Here is a 19,039-nt window from a genome sequence, read left to right as displayed (position 1 = left end):
CCGTTATTGGCCATTATTGTGCTCATTGTTACTGCTCTTTTGTTCTTTCCTGCCCACCCCTGCAGCACTACTCCAGGGTACCCCAGTTATGGAGTCTGCTACTTTTTTCCACCAAAGGCCCTGCATTTTCTACTCCATTTCCCTCCTCCCACCCTCGCTCCTCAGTCAATCTGCTCTCTGCCATCTGTCGAGTTAGAAAGGCCCGAGTGGATGGATTCACGTGAAGGCTCTGAACTCGAAATGACTTACTGAGTTACGCAGGCCAGGGATATTTCATTCTAAGTGGCATAAACTGGAGAAATTCATCCTAAATAATAGCAGTCCTGGCCTAGTGGGAGATGTTTTGAGAAGAGGGATCTCTGATTCCTGCCTAAGCCTACTTGCTGATTCATCTGCATGTGTGTAGGAATCACTGGAGAGCTTGTTAAAATGCAGATTCTACTATTATATACTGAATCAAGGGAAGGCCCCCAAATTGCATTTCTAACAAGCTCCTGAGTAATCCGATGCTGGTGGTCCAAGGACGTTTTGAAGTGGCAAGTGATGGATAATGCTGAAGAAAAGAGAGCTACATCCCAAATGCTTGGAAACTTACCAACACCGAGAGCCTAATGTGAACATGCATGTCTAGAGTCTCCTAACTTAGCAGAGCACTAAGAGATAGGCCTGCTGCCAGCACACGCACGCACACAACCCATAAACACCAAATCAGAACTTTGCAATAACCTCACAACTTAAAAATCATTACTTTCCACAAGGGAACATTTCCACAGGGAGATGACAACTAAGAGCTCCAAAATTTATTGTAAAAGCATTTTACGCAGTTATTTTTAAGTGACACCTCAACAATTACAAAAGGTAAGTAGAGGTAAATGTGTTTGTTCTACACATGACAGACAATACAAGAACACTAAGCACTCCTGGAACAATGAGATTTCCATTAGCCCGTGTGGCACGGTCAGCTCCACAAATGTAAAAGATTTTGAAAACATTCAACTGGCTATTGCTGTTAATGTTCTGTAGGAAGTTAAAGCACAACGTGAAACAATAAAATACTGAATGTGAGAGCTGGGAACACTGAGCACAGTCCTGGTGTTCTGGAATTGGAGCAGTAACCTATTTGTAAACCTGGAAGGTCTCTACAAAGCAGCCTGGCTCGTCTAAGAGGTCACCCGGTGCACACTCCTCACCGCAACCGTCTTTAGGCAGACCTTGGGTGTGCGAGTGTGAAGCTTCCAGGGACACTGATTCCCAGGGTCACAAACACATCACTTGACCCTTCAGCTCCACGCATCATCTAGGAAGCCAGCTTTGGCACTTTCGCAGATCCAAGGCCTCTTCCTAGAGCAGCTGGAACTTCCTGGAACAACATGGCAGTGTTTGTTTACAATTCATTTAAAACTGCCACCACTCTCGAGAGGACCCTGGCTATGCCCCTGATCTGGAGTCCACATGGCCCCTTACCCAGAAAGCTTTCCTCCTCTCCCTGGAAACCTAGCTTTTTAGCCTCCAGCTGCTGAGCTACCAGGCTGGAAAAACAGCGTCAAGCGATGTCAGCCAGAAATTTTCACTGTGTCTGCAGTTCTGCCTGTGCCTGTGGGAAGACAATATTATACTCAACCTTATACAAGGCTAGCCTTCTTCATACGCTCCAACTCATTAGATTTTAACCTCTAGTGACTTTCTGAACCAGAAAAGACAAAGGAGGAGTAGCCTGTTCGCTGTCTAGGTTGGGACACAATGGGACAATTGTGTAGTTTATCTCTGGGATTAAATGCATCACTCAGATTTATTTTTCTTTTGTGTTTTAATTTTTGATTGACCTAAAACACGCATCCAGGAAAGTGCACAAATTATATATGAATAGCTCAGCAAATATTCACAAACTGATCACAACCTCGGAATCAGCACCCAAAAAGGAAATGGAGCACAACAGAAGCCTCCTTGGTGCCCCCTTTCAGTCCATACATCCCCTCCTCCCCCAGAATGACTATCCTGACTGTTAATACTCCGTAGGTTAGTTTGGCATCTTTTCAAACTTTGAATAAAATTCTAAAACTGACTTATTTTTGAGACATGAAATTAAAAGGTAATAATATTAGTACCACATTTTTTTAAGTTGTGATTTTTCCTAATAATTTGAGAGCCCTAATATTAAAGTGCATCTTTGAGTCTAGTCCAATTGCTATGGACTGGAGTGTGTTCCCCTAAAGTTCAAAGGTTGAAGCCCAAACCCCCAAAGTGACTGTATTTGGAGACGGGGCTTTTTGGAGGAAATGAAGGTTAAATGAGGTCATAAGGGTGGAGCTCCAATCCGATAGGACCGTGGGCCTATAGAAGAGGAAGGTCTCAATTCTCTCCCTCTCTCTCTCTCTCTGCTCTGTGAGGACGCAGCAAGGGCTACCATCTGCAAGCCAGGAAGACAGCGCTCACCAGGATCCAAATCAGCCAGCACCTTGATCTTGGACTTCCTAGCCTCCAGAACGGTGAGAAATAAATTCTGCTGTTTAAGCTTCCCAGTCTGTAGTGTTTTGTTATAGCAGCCCACGCTGGCTAATATATCAATTTTCTTAAAAACGTATTTCACTTGTTTGACTAATAAGTTTATTACTGAAGATCAGCCTCTAAACTTCAAAATAATGCATTGTTTTTTCACTATTAGGAGAAGCTGGCACACAAAATTAGTTTAATACTGTCCAGTAAGAAAAGTAGGTTTAGTAGAGAAACAATGAGACCTGTGTGCTAAGTGCTGAGATGCAAAGACAAAAAGGCCAGATCTTGCACTTCTATGAAATTCACACTTTACTTGGGAGGTTTCAATTATCCCAAGTCAATGGCAGACATTAATGGTGTCCCTAATGTAGGTTTAGGTGCCCTGACTTTGAAGTCACACAATAAAACCCTGTCCTTGCCACTGTCTTTGAAATCGGGGGCGGGGGGGGGGGCAGTTGCAGCGCCTCATACTAAAAGTAGACATCCAACACATGTTGTTGATTAAAGAGGCGGCTGGAGGATTTTGAAGTGTAGCTGGAGCAAGAGAGGTGCCGAGAGGTGGCTCTCTTTAATTAACACTCTAGTGGGAAGAATCGGGCTCCCAATGGAATCACCCAGAGTACCCAAAGGGAGCTCAGTGATTCTATTTGCAAGCCAGTGTGATGAGAAGTGTTTCCACTGAGTCATATTTTCAAAAGCCATCGTTTTCCCCTCCTGTAAACAAATGCCAATTAATGTGTAGGATGTGACTTTCTTAGAGTCGAATAAAAACAACACAGCAACCGGGTGGTATGCAATTTGCCACTTGTGCTTTTAATTTACAGACCTATTGCATGCCACTTGTGTTGGTCAAAGAAACGAGAAATAATTATAAAGGTAGGATAATAGGGAGAATAAGATGTTTGCCATAGCTGGGTCCTCCTCACAGCTCAAAAGGCACTGTTTGTTATACTGTATCCAAATATAAAACAAATGATGTGTCTCCAACATAAACTATTTAGACTGAAAACCAGCCAAATGAAAGCACCTGCCACTAGATTAAAAAGTCATTCTCTCAGCCAACTCAGATTAAAAAAGAAACATTTTATGAACATATTTCTTCCACTCAAGCAGATTTTTATTATTCTATGTTTCAGCTGCACATAAAAATAAAAACAGCATCTCCAGGCATGACCATTTGCCAGAAATTTAATTTCAGATAAATAGATGGTGCGAAACTAAAAATATTAGTAGAGTATCATCTGTAAAATTCAAATCATTTTAGTATATGTTGTCTTAGTCTTTTTTTCTTAAACAAAGAGGTTTCTTTTTCTAAATCTATGACACCAAAATATAGCTAATATTTCTTGTCAAGGATGCTGAACAAGGGGCAGTTGGCATTTCTCTTACATCCCATATCTCTAGGGGCTCTTGACAAGAAATAAACTGAAAATATACTTTTCCTTCTTTACTCCAGGACCCTGAGATAAATCTGAATACAAATTTTAAAGGCTACAAATTGAAATGAGAATTCTTTTTACTGGTGGATTTACTTGCTGTTCAAGGCTTGGGCACATTTTGTGCACCTGGGGCTCCAAGGTCTATGTGGCCAACTTCAGTGAAATGCAAGGAAGTAGATAAAAGAGAAAAAGACTGCGACAACTAATAGCTGAAAGACAAGTTTCCCAAGTTCCATCAGGAATTAAAACAACCCCCCCAACGGCTCCTGAAAGTGCTAGCCCAGGGCCAGTAACCACAGCAACTCTGGGGACCACCGAAAGCTCTAACTGATTCGAAGCATGGATTGGATGAGAGTGCATTTTCATTTTGTGTAGTCTTACCATACAGTATATGTCAGGTCAAACCACGTGAAATTGCCAATATTCAACCAGTTTTGGCCATCATATATTTCAACCTAATATCAAGACTGCTTCCCAAGGCCACCTCATTTCGAACCCTGCCCCTAGTACAAATCAAGAACATTATTCAATAAACATAATTAAAAGTGCAAATCTGATATGAAAAGTCTATTATAATACATGCTAAAGCATGTAAAAAATTGAGTCTACTGTGGCTGCCACCAGCATCCACAATTCTGAGTTAACTAGTCCAGATAAATAAACTGCCTTGGCATTATTTTTCTGAGAAATAGAAGAAGGCCAAGCCCTATTTGGAAATATATCAGTAGCCTTAAAGGGATTAAAAATATATAATTTCCCTGGATTTATACTATCTTAGAGGAGTGATTCTTTAAGACAAGGTTTCTCAACCTTGGTACTATGGGCATTTTGGACCAGATAATCCTTTGTCCTGTGCATTGTAGGATGCTTAACAGCATCCCTGGACTCTATCCGCTCGATGCCAATAGCAAGCCCGCCTCCAGAAGGACAACCAAAAATGTCTACACATATTGCCAAATGTCGGGGGTAGGGGGCAAAATTGTCCCCAGTATTTTCTCCAAGGTTTTTGGTTAGGGTTGCCAGATTTAGCAAATTAAAAATAGAGGATGCCCATTTAAATGTGAATTTCAGACAAACAACAAAATAATTTTTTAGTATAAACACGTCCCAAATATTGCACAGTGTTTAATCTGTCAACCTTATTTCCAGTGAAGTACTAACATCATAAATAAATAAATTCCTATTTCATGACAGGGGATTAAATAGTTAGAACGACAAAGATAACCGAGCTCACAGTCAGCAGCTTATAGTGAAAACAGTACATACTTTGGAGCCAGGCAGCTCAGAGTTGGAACCTGACAATGTCATTTTTGAAGGTGTGACCTTGGGCAAGTTAACTTCTCTGAGCCTCCACGTCCCCTTTTATTAAAAAAAAAAAGTCACGGGTGGCAGAGAGGATTATAATTCTGTTACTGAGTAGTTATGTGAGTCGTATGATAAAGCGAGGTAGCTCTTTAAAGATGAAGTGAATAATACATAAGGTTTCGAGCACTCAGCACTCTCTGGATGTGCTGCACCGATGACCCAGGAGTCTAAGCACCAGGACAGGATGTTCGGTTGGCACTGCCACTACCCCAGATATAATCTAATAGGTCCCAGGCAGCACCTGCCGCTGGCAGGAGGGGAAGCCGAGAAGACTGACGTTGCCTGTCCACTCGTATCTGCTTGTCACGTCTGACCAATAATAGCTGAACAACCACTCAGGGCCCCTTGAGTAGGAATGGGAGTATATACTTGTCAGAGAGGCGTGCAAAGACTGAGAAAAAGAGAATTGCAACCTGACATTCGTAGGGCTATGGTGTTCAACTCCTACAATGCTCTTCTCAAAGAGTTTTTCACTCAAATTTTCCACCTTGCAATTGGTCTGACAATGTGGAAAATATATTTTTAAGCCTTTTTTTTTTTTTTTAAAAAAAAGGTACTTCCCTATATGTCTATTTCTTCATCTGCAAAAGGAAGGGGCCTGGCAAATGAACTCTAACATTCTTTCCAGGTTTGAAAAATCACGGGATTCCTCCCTTCAAGGGCCCCACTGAAGTCTCAGCTCCTCCTGAAGGGTTCTGCTCTGGAAATCCTGCCAGCATGAATCTCTCCCTTAGCTTCTATTATCTCTACTGTCCATTAAAACAAAACAATCTATCATACAGAATAATAAAACAAGTATACAGAATAATAAAGGTATACAAAATAATAAAACAAATATCCATGTATCCACCATTCAGTCTAAGAAATAATGTGTTCCCAATGTTTTCAAGGTCCCAATCGCATCTCTTTCACCCCCAGCATAACCACTATCTTGAATTTTGTTAATTATTCTCTTTTTATTACTTCCTTGCTTTTCTTAATAGTTTTACAACATATATATATATATATATATCCCTAAAGAATATTTGTTTAGAGTTGTTTGCTTTTGAATGTTATAACGTTCTGTGTGTGTGTGTTTCATGCTCTATAGTCCATATTCTGTGACTTTTTACTCATTAGTATATCTGTGAGACTCTGCCATACAGATGGGTGAAATTCTAGTTCAATCATGGTCACTGCTCTACAGTATTCCATTATGTGAACATATTACCATTGATTTATTCATTATTTTGTCAATGGATTACTGGGTTCTTTCCAGTTTACTGCTATTTTGAATAATGCTGTGGTGGACATTTTCTATGTCTCCTGGTACACACAGACTAGAGTTTCTTCAGAGTATAGCAGTAAGGCCACAGGGTATGTGCATCTTCATTTTTCTAGATGATGGCAAATTGTTTTCCAAAGGGGTTTACCAATTCACATCCTCACCAGCGGAATATCAGTTCTCCTCGTGCACACTGGATATTGTGAGAGTAAATAAAAGTTATTTTCTCTGTTGAGAAAGGGCAAAAGACCATTCACTCCCCGACCCGTTTTCTTAGAGTATTGCCTAAGACAGTGCCACAGTGAACCTGAGTCCTTACTCTAACCTTTGGAATAGAGACAAATCTCTCTAGGGGTTTAGCCCAGTCCCCAGTTTTTGCAGTGTAGTTATCTTCAAGGTCGAGGGCCAAATAGCCTCGAGACACGTAAATGTGTACCGCCAGAATGAGCGAAGGGGTCTCTTGAGAGGTGTGTAGCAGACTTTCAGAAGGCCCAGTCCTTTGTCTCTCTGGGAGATAAGAGAAGTCATTGTTCTTTCTTCTGTTTTGCTCTATAAATTAGACGAGATTTTGTCCAAATTTCGTAGTCTCTTGCATGGACTATGCCATGTGTTTTCTCTCTTCTACATTGGTATGGATGGGGTCTTGCTGGCAGGATTGTTTTGTTTCTCCAACCTATTATTCTTCCATCCATTTTAAAAATAATTTTCTTTATTTTGGAATAAATTTAGATTTGCAGAAAAATTATAAAGATGGTATAGAGAGTTCCCATGCATCCCTTATTTTCACCCACTGGAAATTTTTATTTAGTTTAATATTTGTGTCTTCTATTGTTTGCGTATATATTGTGTATATTATATTTATACTATATTCTATTACATATATTTGCTAATGTATATTTTTGTCTCTGTAAGAGTCTGGGGAAGGTGTTGCTCCAGGTTTCAGTACTTACTACACGGCTTTAGCTATGTGAACGAAGAAAGGCCCTAGCTGAATTTGGAGGCAGAGGTAGGAGAGGGCCAAAGTGCTCCCCTAAGAAAATGGAAGGAATTTGTGTTGGGCTCCTGAGAGCAACAAAGCAGAGAAGGAGAAGAAGAGAGGGAGAGCTAAACAAGGACACAAGCTGATGCGGAGTTGTAGAGGGGCCCAAGGAATTGTTTTAAGAACCTGGATATCTGATGTTAATTTTACGTTTTGTCCATTATAAACCAGGGGTGCACAAAATATGCATTTTAGCCATATGCCTAATGGCCCAAGCCAAGGCCAGAACCAAATATTCTATCCTAGAATGAATTTCTATATCTAAAATTTTATTTTAAAATAATACAATTTTATTATTAAAAGTTAGAGCAGTGACTTTTTAAAGTGTGACATTTTACTGCAGCTACAGAAACATCTGGGCTCAGGCAGCTGCCGGATTGCTCTTTCAACCATCGCACCACACATTTACAGTTTTGTACCAAATGGACATCCACTTTCAAGCGAAGTCGGAGCAGGCACACAATGTCTTTGGCCAGTACTGCCAGCATGGTGTTCTGCTCCTGGAGATGTTGCCATCGATTTATTAAGTTTCCCTCCTAATAGTAAGTGACCAAGGTCAAAACTTTTTTTTCAATTATTTTATTGAGGTCATAATGGTTTATAATGTTGTACAATTTCAGGTGTACATTATTATTTATCAGTTTCTGTATAGACTGCATCATGCTCGCCACCAATAGTCTAATTTTTTTTTTTCCCCGAGGAAGATTAGCCCTGAGCTAACTACTGCCAGTCCTCCTCTTTTTGCTGAGGAAGCCTGGCCCTGAGCTAACATCGTGCCCATCTTCCTCTACTTTATATGTGGGATGGCTACCACAGCATGGCGTGCCAAGCAGTGCCATGTCCGCACCTGGGATCTGAACCGGTGAACCCCGGGCCGCCGAGAAGCGGAAAGTGCAAACTTAACTGCTGCGCCACTGGGCTGGCCCCCAATAGTCTAATTTTTATCTGTCACCATATATATGTGCCCTCTGCCCCTTTTGCCCACCCCCAACCCCTTCCCCTCTGGTAACCACTAATCTGTTCTCTTTATCCAAGTGTTTATTTTCCACATATAAGTGAAATCATGCAGTGTTTGTCTTTCTCTATCTGGCTTACTTCACTTAACATAATACCCTCAAGGTCCATCCATGTTGTTGCAAATGGGACGATTTTGTCTTTTTATGGCTGAGTAATATTCCACTGTGTATATATATATATATACACCACATCTTCTTTATCCATTCATCAGTTGATGGGCACTTGGGTTGCTTCCACATCTTGGCTATTGTGAATAATGCTGCAGTGAACATAGGGGTGTATAAGTCTCTTTGAATTGCTGATTTCATGTTCTTTGGATAAATACCCAGTAGTTGGGATAGCTGCATCGTATGATATTTCTATTTTTAATTTTTTGAGCAATCTCCATACTGTTTTCCACAGTGGCTGCACCAGTTTGCATTCCCACCAGCAGTGTGTGAGGGTTCCCTTTTCTCCACAACCTCTCCAATATTTGTTATGTTTTGTCTTTGACCAAGGTCAAAATTTACTTCCTAGAGTTAAAGGTTAGGTGGACGGTGACAGTGCAATTTCACTGATGCAGGCTCACCAACTGAGTTTTGAGCACAGCTTAAAGAAGACAATTTCTGAATATTTTCAGGAGCAGCCTTAAGATTGTTTTTCTTGCTCTGGCCTATTTCTAATATGTGTGCAGCACTTACAATGCTTCACATGATCACAGGAGATAAATTTGTCCTCAAACCTTGGATCTGGAAATGTGGCATTGGAGCAAGCAATTGGCTTTCAAGATGACAAAACTATCTCTGAATTTCCACCTGCATCTCAGCTTTCATTGCATTCACACCAATTTCAGCATCTTCACTGGAAAAAAATGATAGAGGTATCCTTCTAGCAGGTCATAGAGAAAATACTTGCAGCTTCAAGGCACATCAGTCTGGTTAACCGCTCCAGCAGCTTCCAGCAAATAAACTACCCTCACTGCAAGTAACCATTGGTTGTTAATAAGCCCTGCTATGTTGGTATCGTTATCTGCAAAGTACAGAATTAAGGTTCCTTTGTCCAAGTAACATTAAAAAAATATATATTATTGCTGCCTTTACGTCTTGCTTGATCTGCAGTTTGCACAGCACCATCGATAGCACCTTGCACCCTGTTAGGGAAGGAGTTCTTGTTTATTAAGAGTGGCAATGAGTTAAATTAGTGCTTTCTCAACTCTAGTGATCCCCAGGGATTCTGATTTGATAGTGTGGGGTAGGACCCAAGAATTTACATTTCTATCGAGCTCCCAGGAGATGCAGCTGCCTGTGAAGGGCCCACACTTGGAACAGCTGTGAGTTAAACAATAACCTCATCCCCATCCACTCTCTTCAATTGTGGGTCTGCTTTTCTTATTTTGCCAGTTTTTAAGCTTCATTTCAAGGAAACCCTTTAGCCCTCTGGTCTTTTTTTTTTCCAAACAGCTTTATTGAGATATAATTCACACACCATACAATTTATCCATTTAACGTATACAATCCAATGGTTTTTAGTATATCCACAAAGTTGTGCAACCATCACCAATATTTTAGAATATTTGCATCACCTCAAAAAGAAACTCCATATCGTTTAGCTATCACCCCCACCTCCAGCTCCTCTAGGCTCCCAGCCCCTGGCAACACTAATCTACCTCTGTCTCTATTAATTGCCTATCCTGGACATTTTATAGAAATAGAACCATACAGTAATACTACTCAGCCATAAGAAATGATGAAATCCGGCCATTTGTAACAACATGGATGGACCTTGAGGGGATTATGCTAAGTGAAATAAGTCAGAGGGAGAAAGTCAAATACCGTATGATCTCACTCATAAGTAGAAGAGAAAAACAATGACAAACAAACACATAGAGACAGAGATTGGAGTGGTGGTTACCAGAAGGGAAGGGGGGAGGGAGGAGGGTGAAAGGAGTGATTAGGCACATGTGTGTGGTGATGGATTGTAATTAGTCTGTGGGTGGTGAACATGATGTAATCTACACAGAATTTGAAATATATTACAATGTACATTTGAAATTTATATAATGTTATAAACCAATGTTACCACAATAAAAAAAAAAAAACGAAATAGAACCATACAGTCACCTTCTGTTCTTAAGTGTTTTCTTGAAGGGACAGGACACAGCAATATTTGTCATGACTGAACATTGTTAGAAAAGCAACTCTGTTGGACACCGTTCTTTAAGAAATGAGGCTCTTGGGATGACGTCTCTTCCTGAACAGGGTCAGTGGCTTAGTAGTGAAGGTTGTTTGGATTTTGAAGGTTTACTATTTACTGTTGCAGTGGGATCTACTTATTTTACGTGGCCACTACCCCACCTTCTGAGAACGACCCATAGTTTCTCTCGGAGGACTTGTCTTCACTGCTCCAGCTCCCATCACCACCCCTCCAATCCATGTTATGGACTGAAGGTTTGCGTCCCCCCCAAATTCATATGTTGAAATCCTAGCCCCCAGTGTGAGGGTATTAAGAGGTGGGCCTTTCGGAGGGAATTAAGTCATGAGAGCCCTCATGAATGGGATTAGCGCTTTTAGAAGAAATCTGAATGAGCTTGCTTTCTCACTCTGCTCTCTGCTGTGTGAGGACACAGCAAGAAGGTGGCCATCTAGAAACCAGGAAGAGGGCCCTCACCAGAGCCCAACCATGCTGGCAGCCTAATTTTGTACTTCCCAGCCTCCAGAACTGTGAGAAATAAATTGTTGCTTAAGCCACCCAGTCTATGATATTCTGTTATAGCTGCCCGAGCTGACTACAACAACCCAATTCATAGGAGAGTGACTATGACCCATGCTCGTTCTGTCAGAGGAACTTCCCTGGACACTTTCAAATCAGCCCTAAGGGAAGGGAACTGTTTCTTCCCAGGTATCTGTGCTGGGAGGATGTGAGCCCTTGAGCTGCCATCAACCAGGGTTTCAACATCCTAGCTGAAACCTGCTGAGAGAAGCAAAGACAGGGAGAGAGGCAGGGGCTTGAGGAGAGGGAGATCCCCATCGTGTCCCTGGGGTCCCGAGGGCCACCCTGCTTCTTGCTTCCCCAAGACTTGGGTCTGTTGGTTCTGGCCTCTATTCTAGAAGTACAGAATGGACTTCAGGCAGGCCTGAAGGCTCAGACTCAGAAACTTGTGGTAAATTAACCTTTAACGTCACCAGTCAGATGGCAAATGAGGAATGCGCAAGGGGTGTTTTGTGTCCGTTTCTTATGTCTAGTGAGCAGGCAAGCAGGTCACCAGGCTCTCCAGTATGACCGAAAGGGGCTAAGAGAGTAAAAAGACTCCAAGACAAGAGAGGGTAAGAGCTTCTCCTACCCAGTAAAATTCTCACTCTGTGTCCACCGTCCTTAAAGGGATCTCGGAGGAATCAAGGATGCAGGCTGCATGGTCTCCTGCTTTGTGAGGCTGTCGGGTGCACTATGTTTCTGTATCTTTTTTTTTTTAAAGATTGGCACCTGAGTTAACATCTGTTGCCAATCTTCTTTTCTTCTTTTTTTTCTTCTTCTCCCCAAAGCTCCCCAGTACGTAGCTGTATGTTCCAGTTGTAGGTCCTTCTGCTTGTGCTATGTGAGATGCCACCTCAGCATGGCCTGATAAGCGGTGCCATGTCCACACCCAGGATCCGAACCGGCGAAACCCTGGGCCACTGAAGCAGAGTGCACGAACTTAACCACTTGTATCTTTTGACATTAGAGAAAATATTGAAAATATTCCTTTAACTGTGTCTTTGGGCATCCTTCCACCAATCACATCACCGTCCTACTGAGACAAACCGTGCAATGGATTATCCCAAGATCCTTCCAATAAATCCCTTTTTATCTAACATCCTTTTTGTTTGCTTTGTCATGTTTCCAAAACTGATCAAGTTGTATCAATTAATACAACTACTGATGCTAAGAAATCTAGTCCTCATCCTGCTTATCTATAGATAATGTACTCACTATACTTTTGTGCAAAATATGACTATATATAACTGTTGAGCAGAAGATCATGTACTAGCTATCAATCCCAGGGGAGCAGAACACAGTATACTGGTCACCAATCCCAGGGGAGGACTCCAAACACTTCTGCCCATTGCATGTTTGTATCAGAGTTGTCAAGGAAAACACAACACAGTCAAGCACTGGATGGAACAACGCTTTACTCACATAGAGAAGAGACAAAGCAAGATCAGCTTCAATAGTGTGTGTTGGTCCCCCATGGCCAGCAGGTCCTCGGGGCAGTCAACACAGGGCAACTGGCCTATGAACACCCCTCTCGTGCCACAGGAGAAGGACCCTGATCCCTCCCCATGGAGTCTAAAATACTGAAAGCTGTGGGTGTGACTGCGGGCCTTTGACATACATGCTTAAGTGTTGAGGAGCACTCGTTGAGCTTGAAACAGGGAAAGATACTCCCACACAAGGTAATAAGCTCAGCACAGGCTGTGCGGGCTCTTTATCTCTTGGTGAGGAAGTGTTCCAGGCCCAACACCCATTCTTAGGTAGCTGAGCAGGGGTCAAAAGACTGCACATGAGACTGCCTTGCCCAAAAATAACCATATCCACTTGGAAACTTTGGCTTGCAAGGTACAGAGAACCCAATTCAAACAGAATTGGCTCACATAACTGATAAAGTCTAGTCATAAGGGCCCCAGCTCCATTTTTTTGTGACTCTTTCCCCTGCCTTCCTATGGAATACCGTCACCATTTTAAGACTGGCATTCTTGGGGCCCACCAGGGGCCAAGTGGTTAAGTTCGCACGCTCCGCTTTGGTGGCCCAGAGTTTCGCCGGTTTGGATCCTGGGCGTGGACATGGCACCGCTCATCAGGCCACGCTGAGGCGGCGTGCAACATGCCACAACTAGAAGGACCCACAACTAAAAAAAATATATACAACTATACACTGGGGGGATTTGGGGAGAAAAAAATCAGGGAAAAAAAAAAGAAAGTTGGCAACAGTTGTCAGCTCAGATGCCAATCTTAAAAAAAAAAAAGACTGGCATTGTTTATGGAAGCAAAATGGGTGCAGACTTTGCCTCTCCTGAAATTAGACTCTTCTAATTGAACAAACTCAGCATTCCTGAAACAAAGGGGAAGCGATTAAGGCTGCCACTTGTTGGGACGGGCAATCTCAAAGTCACCGCATTGACCCAGAGTGTTTGGACTCAGTTTAGATAATAGTTGAACTTCAGCTATGCACCAGGTATTGTTGATGAACCAACACAGCCCTGCCCAAAAGAAACTCAAGGTCTCCTAGTCAATACATACATAGTTACTTTGACTATAATATGAAATGTTAATTTAAAGGTAACCCAAGAAATCCAGAGGAGGGTACTTAGCCTAACCTAGAGTGTCGTAAAGAGTCCCTGGTAAATATTTTCCCTGAGGTTGAAGGTATATCCACTTGGGACTTCAACTGCATACAGACACTCTGTGAGGGTAAGGCCTGACCCCAGAGTCTCCACTTATCCCTGGCAGGCACTTGCTCTCATGCCATCCTGAATCTGTTTCAGAAGAAGCCTTTGCATAACTGTATTTCAGCCAGTTAGTGGTTTTCTTGTTTCCATTTTGAGCCAGTTGTTCGGTCTCCTGTTATATTCTCTTTCATTAGCTTCTGACAGTGTAACAATCCTATCCTGCCCTCCTGCATTTGTTCTTACAACTCTCCACCCTCTTCACCTACATGTGAAAACTGAATTTTCATTCTCCAACGTATGGAGACATAGTAGCACTTTCTTCTCAGAGCAAGTCAGATGGCACTTGGGAGGGGAGAATTGACATTTATTAAGCACCAACTATGTGCCAGGCATGAGAGTAGATTTCTTCTTTTGCTTCCATTTAATTCTCAAAGAAGGCCGTGAAATAGACATAGTATCCTTGATTTATAAGTGAGGAAACTGAGCCTCAGAGAAGGTGTGTTACCTACAGAAAGTTATACAGCGGCTTAGCAGAGTCTAAGCCCAAGGCAAGAAATCTATGCCCAAGGCCATCTGATTTCAAAGATTTTCCAAAGCTACATTCTCTTCATTACCCAGTGATTTCAATTTTGGCTGCAACAAAAATCATCCGGAGAGTTAAAACAAACACACACACACACATACACACACACACACACACACACACACACACACACACACACACGAAGACCTTGGCCCCACTCCAAGAGATCCTTATTTTCAACGGGTAGCGCCAAGGCATCAGTATTTTCCTTCAAAGCTCCTTGGAAGATTCTAATGAGAACCCAGGGTTAGAACAAATTGTACTAGAATGTACTGCCTCCCAAACCACATCAATAAATTTCATGAAACATAGCAGAGGCTGGACAGCACCTGTCTCGACATCTAAAAATAGCTAATAGTGGCACCAATACACCGTATTAAAGGAACTCAGGGTAATTTCACCTAGGATGCTTCACTCATGCAAAGTGTTTACGATAGGCCTGGGACCAAGACAGCACAAATCACATTCCAGAAGCTTGCTCTTGACTTTGCTTCTGAGCCTACATAGAATGCTTGACTTCTCAGCACACGCTACACATGTCCTGCCCCACACGCCCTTGGCCCAGCCCGGGTTCACTGCAGCTCCTGGGGAAGACAGTCTTGTACGTGCTGACAGCTCCTCATCTCAAGCAACTACCCATGCCTCTCTGCAACTCTGCCCAAGGACTTTCTCTAGCACCTTTGGAGCTGGCTCAGCCTGGGCACAGGGTGCCTAGGAAGTGCCAGGGACTTATTATCTCCAAGGGCAACACTTAACCAATGAGGAACAGAAGCCTGTGGCTAAATACCTCAATTTCCCCATCCTTAGTGGGACAATTCAGAGGCTGCTTGGTTTCCCCGAGCTTCATTTGCACATGGTTATAATTACTCATAACTCGCCTGTTTTGGTGACTTCCTCCCTCACCAATGGTCCCGACTCCTGTGCTTCCTGGAATCACCTCCCCCAATCCTCTGCACCCAAATCCTCGTCTCAGGGTCTGCTTTGGGGGAGCCAAACTAGAACAGCCTCCAGGTGTCTCCTTTTAGCCTCAGCTATAAATCAGCATTAAGCCAACAACGATAGTAATTTATACACGAATACTACTTTACAGCTTACAGAGAGCTTTCACAAATACTATCATTTTATCATTAAAGGAGAAGAACATTTCCTAACACTATCGCAAGAGGGTTTCGGGATGGATGCAATGGGCTTTAATTTCTTGAGAGAAAAGTATCCATTATCATAATAAAGACAGGCACGGATTAATTTTTCCCTGTATGCACATATTCTGCTGATTCTATTTGACTCCATTAGTGGGTTCTTCACAAGAAAAATGATCTATTCAAGCAAATATTAGAAATAATTCTATTGTTTTCTACAGGGGATGCTCAAGTGATTAGTGCAACAACGTCAGTGGGGTTTTTAAAAAACTTTTATCATGAATAGTCATTCATGCTTCATTATGTAAAATTATATGTTAAAAATACGTGTTGTGGAAACAGTTTTCACTGAGATAAAAACAATTTAACATGGGTCACAGACTGGGGAGAACAGAGAAATTCAACATTTTTTTTCTATCCTCCTATAATTTAAATAAAAACGAGATAAAAAGGGAGAGATCATTGGGGTTGCACCATAAAAAGTAATCTATCTTTGCCGTTTCTTTGCAACATACAAAAGATTCAGCTGGGTATTACAGCTTATAGCAGTCTTAGCTATTGAAAACTTTAAACAAAATTGACTGGCTCAAGGAAAAGATATTATTATTTTGAGAATAAGAATGAGCAAAAAATGCACATCTCTCTCTGAGTCTAAATCCCTAATGAAATGGATAATCCCGCAGTAGAAGAACTCGATAGAAGCTATCATTGTTCCATCTGTGCTGAGTCAAGGCCGGCTACCTTGCACTCTTCTTCCCAGAAAGTAGGGCTCCTTGGTCGCATTGTAATCTTTCCTCTATAGTTTGGACCTTTTTACTACTGGTTGGATTTCTATTGTTTGTATCTTAAGGTATTCTAAAGCATTTCCTTAAAAACAAGATTAGAAGTTTTTTAAGTTCATATAGGAGGGTAGCACATTAACCATGTCGTTAAAGTTCTTTTAGTTTTATATTTACTTTTCAGGAAAATCTAGATGATTTCTTAAAATGTCTAAGCTATAATATCTACAAATGAAGCCTTTAATTTCCAGTTTTTTCTCTTAATCCATTGGCCCCTGATCTTAATTAAAACATGCAATTTCATTCATCTTTTGAGGTCAGAATTTGGTCCAAGTGGTCATGACAAAGTGGGGTGCAAAATAGGTGTTTCCTCACTGAGGGTGATCATGTAAAGGGGCAAATTGCTTCTCAGGAAAAATATAAAAACAAAACAGGAAAAAGTGCTGATCCTAATTGCAGGACTGTGGGAGGGGGCGGGCCAGATATGGAAGCAACATCTGTCTAGGTTCATTGAACAGAAGAGCATGCCAAATGAAGAGAGAGGAGTTTGGGGACACTTCTCTTAGAGGGGAAGGAAGCAGGTGGGTAGAAAAAAGACACTAGGAATCAGTGGAGCCCCCAGAGAAAAGCTGGATTTTCTAGTGATGCTATATTTGACCTCCTCAGTACAGTCATAGTTTCTAAAATACATAAACGATTCCTATTTTAGCCATCAATTCCTACCTACACATTCTGGGTAAGGATGGGGAGACCAGAGAGTTGGGCTTGGTCTGTAGTCTAACATTTTTATTCTTGATAATAATAACAGGGAGATGTTCACATATTAATTAAAACAGTAGTAGTGTTCGAGATCCTGATGCTAGTTGTTACTGCAGGCTTAAGGATAGATTACAATAGTGTAAAATGTAAAAAATGTATATTTTGACCTGTTTTCCTTTGCTATTAATATGACATCACCTTTGGGAGGTGGGAAGATGTAATGCTCTTTTCAACACTTTTCTTTGGGACTTTTCATCTTTACCATTGGTTTTTGGATTGTGGATGGAAATCAATTTCTCGGGAAAATTTGAAATGCATTCACATCCTCTTTGAAGCAGATTTTTATCTAAAAGAGGTGATTATTTGTTATCAGCATTCCCAAAACATCTGTTTATTGGGATTATTGCCCTCATCTGTGCTTATTTGTATAACTTATCAAATACCAACATCCTGGTCTGCAAGCAACTTCAAGAGGAAAAAAACTAGTTTGAAATGGATAGGACTGAGATTAACAAAGAGGGCAATTCTGATGTTTACTGTCTGAGGACTGTTTGAGACTCAGCTTAGTTGTTTTAGAATCATACAATAGCCCCATACTGACTTAAATTTTATGTGTATTGCTCATGAAGATGTCATCTTATCCAGATACAGCACTTAAATTCTCCGCTGGGTTTTGGAACAATTCCTGTTCTCCTCTTTGCTAGGATAGACACATCTTTTTGATATATGAATTTGAACTTCTGAAATTTTAAGTCATCAGTTAACGAGTTCAAACACTACCACATAACACATAACACTTGTTTGTATTTTCAAACACCAAATACTACTTTAAAATCCTGCCTGCTGTAACATTCAGATGAGTTTTCTTTCAACACTTGGAAATTATAATATCCTTGGATGTTTTATTTATCGCCTTCCTTTCTCCTACGGTAGCTGTTTGCATGTTGAAGGAATAGCACAAGCCAAAAGACTTAAGCTTAAGTCATGTGAATGTTATAAATGGTGGTGATTAGAACTGGACAGGGGAGCACAGATATTCCTAAGTCACTTTATGCAGATTTTTTTTCTGGGTCTGTCTAAGAGTTAGGTCCTTTGATATCAGCTAAAACTGTCAAAATTGTCAGTTGTGAAAATTCAAACCTTAGGACACATTCTTTATCTAAAAATCTGTAAGTATTATGCTAACTGTCCAGGTCCCCAGGAGAAAATCTGGTGAACAATATTTTGCAAGAGCAGGTTCAAATTTTCTAATACATGTTTCCCAGTTGGAAACAAATCACTTTTATTACCTTTTTCTTATTTTTCATTTGTAATTTGTGGACTCATAAATATTATACATAGTTAAAAATTGAATGGAATTCTATGATTTACTTTTTCATACATTTTTTAGAAAGTAATTGGCTTGTTCTTTGGTGCTCTTATGATATTGAAGATGAAAAATATTATATAAGCATTGTGATGGATTTTGAGGTTTTAAAAAATTTATGGTAGGTAGGGGCTGGCCCCATGGCCAAGTGGTTAAGTTTGTGCACTCCACTTTGGCTGCCCAGGGTTCGCTGGTTTGGATCCTGGGTGCAGACCTACACACCACTCGTCAAACCATGCTGTGGCAGTGTCCCACATAGAAGAACTAGAATGACTTACAACTAGGATGTACAACTATGTACTGGGGCTTTGGGGAGAACAAAAAAGAAAAAAAGAGGAAGATTGGCAACAGATGTTAGCTCAGGGCCAATCTTCCTCACCAAAAAGCATACCTT

At 41.2% G+C, this 19,039-nt stretch overlaps 1 protein-coding gene and 1 long non-coding RNA gene across 4 annotated transcripts in view; one reads left to right on the top strand and one right to left on the bottom strand.

Annotated features, from left to right (window-relative positions):
- The window catches only part of LOC138921756 (uncharacterized), a 208,333-nt gene that overhangs the window by 166,364 nt on the left and 22,930 nt on the right, over positions 1-19,039 (bottom strand). The gene's annotated exons all lie outside the window — the stretch shown is intronic.
- The window catches only part of AP1S2 (adaptor related protein complex 1 subunit sigma 2), a 66,013-nt gene continuing 49,285 nt past the window's right edge, over positions 2,312-19,039 (top strand). For 2 of the 3 annotated variants that reach the window (XR_011434617.1, XM_070256976.1), the window contains exon 1: positions 2,312-2,486. The gene's annotated coding sequence lies outside the window, so the exon portion shown is untranslated. The remainder of the gene's footprint in view (positions 2,487-19,039) is intronic. The other variant, XM_070256977.1, reaches the window with a different exon arrangement.

This window comes from Equus caballus, chromosome X (assembly GCF_041296265.1).
Source record: "Equus caballus isolate H_3958 breed thoroughbred chromosome X, TB-T2T, whole genome shotgun sequence".
NCBI lineage: Eukaryota > Metazoa > Chordata > Mammalia > Perissodactyla > Equidae > Equus > Equus caballus.
The sequence above is the reverse complement of the archived record's forward strand: the minus strand, read 5'-3'. Positions and strand labels throughout refer to the sequence as shown.